Genomic DNA, 1825 nt, shown 5'->3' with positions numbered 1-1825 from the left:
AAAGCAAAGGGGAGAGGGAATAAACCATGATCTCATCATCAATTGAGGCAGAAAAGGCATTTGAAAAAATCCAACACCTATTATTGATTTTTTTTTTTTTAAATGAGCAAAATAGGAGTAAAAGGAAAATTCCTCACTATAATTAATAGCATATGCACAAAACCAATAGCCAAAACTGAAAACATTCCCCTCTGGACAGGAATCAGACAAGTATGCCCTTTATCGTCACTCCTATTCAAAATCATGTTGGAAGTCCTAGCCAGAGCAATAAGGCAAGATAAGGAAATAAAGCTATCCAAACTGACAAAGAAGTAAAACTGTCTTTATATGCAAATGATATGATCCCATTATTGTTGTTGCTGTTGGATGCCATCAAGTTGGCACTGACTCATAATGACCCATCTTGTTGAGGGTATTCCCTTTTTTCACTGACCGTCCACTTTACTAAGCATGATATTCTTCTCTAGGGAATGGTCCCTTCTGACAACATGACCAAAGTTGATATGATCCTATACATAGAAAATCCCAGAGACTCAACCAGAAAACTACTGGAATTAATAGGATTCAGCAAAGTGACAGGGGACAAGATCAGCACACAAAAATAAGTCACATTCTTCTACTCTGAAAAATAAATCAGGAAAACAATACTATTTATAATAACCACCCAAAAGATAAAGTATTGTTGTTGTTGTTAGGTGCTGTCAAATCAGCTCCGACTCATAGTGCCCCTATGTACAACAGAACCAAACGTTGCCCAGTCCTGTGCCAGCCTCACACTTGCTATACCTGAGCCCATTGTTGCAGCCACTGTGTCAATCCATCTCCTTGAGGGCCTTCCCCTTTTTTGCTGACCCTCCACTTTACTAAGTATGATATCCTTCTCCAGGGAATAGTCCCTCTGACCACATTACCAAAGTAGGTGAGACAAAGTCTGGCCAATCTTCCTTCCAAGGAACATTCCGGCTACACTTCTTCCAGGACATATTTGTTCATTCTTCTTTGCAGTCAGTGGTACTTTCAGTATTCCTCACCAACACAACTCCAAAGCAAGTTCTTCTTCCGTCTTTCTTATTCATTGTGCAGTTTTCGCATGCATATGAGGCAATTAAAAAAACCATGGCTTGTGCTCACTTTGCCAGCACATATACTAAAATTGGAATGATACAGAGAAGATTAGCATGGTCTCTGCACAAGGATGACATGTAAATTCATGAAGCGTTCCATATTTTTTTGTGGTAAATTGTGGTCAATGTCATGAGACAAAGTGTATGTGAACTGCAGTATGGAAAGTGAATTTGCTCTGTAAATTTTCACCCAAATCACACAAAAAAAAAAAGAACATGGCTTGGTTTAGGTGTACCTTAGTCTTCAAATAGACATCTTTGCTTTTCAGCACTTTAAAGAGGTCTTTTGCAGCATATTTACATAGTGCAATAACAAAGTCTGATTTCTTGACTGCTGCTTCCATTAGTGTTGATTGTGGAACCAAGTAATATGGAAACTTTGACAACTTCAATCTTTTCTCTATTTATCAAGATGTTGCTTATTAGTCCAGTTGTGAGGATTTTTGTTTTCTTTATGTTGATATGCAATCCATAATGTCAACTATATTTCTTTACTCTTCATCATTAAGTGCTTCAAGTCATCTTTTGGCAAGTAAGAATGTATCATCTGCATATCACAGGTGCTTCATCCCTCTTCATATAGCCAGCTTCTCAAATTACTTGCTCAGCATACAGATTGAATAATTATGGAGAATGTATGGACTCCCTTCTTGATTTTAAACCAGACAGTATCCCCTTTTCTGTTTGAACAACAGCCTCAT

The 1825-nt window shown here is 37.8% G+C and overlaps 1 non-coding gene across 1 annotated transcript; it reads left to right on the top strand.

Moving 5' to 3' along the window:
* The first annotated feature begins 1123 nt into the window (after positions 1–1123).
* On the top strand, positions 1124–1230 carry LOC122151504. The gene has a single exon (XR_006164181.1). It is a non-coding gene; the product is annotated as a U6 spliceosomal RNA (small nuclear RNA).
* Positions 1231–1825: the final 595 nt, after the last annotated feature.

Source organism: Orycteropus afer, unplaced genomic scaffold, assembly GCF_000298275.1.
Source record: "Orycteropus afer afer isolate SDZICR_OR568_19922 unplaced genomic scaffold, OryAfe1.0 scaffold00493, whole genome shotgun sequence".
Classification (NCBI taxonomy): domain Eukaryota; kingdom Metazoa; phylum Chordata; class Mammalia; order Tubulidentata; family Orycteropodidae; genus Orycteropus; species Orycteropus afer.
The sequence above is the reverse complement of the archived record's forward strand: the minus strand, read 5'-3'. Positions and strand labels throughout refer to the sequence as shown.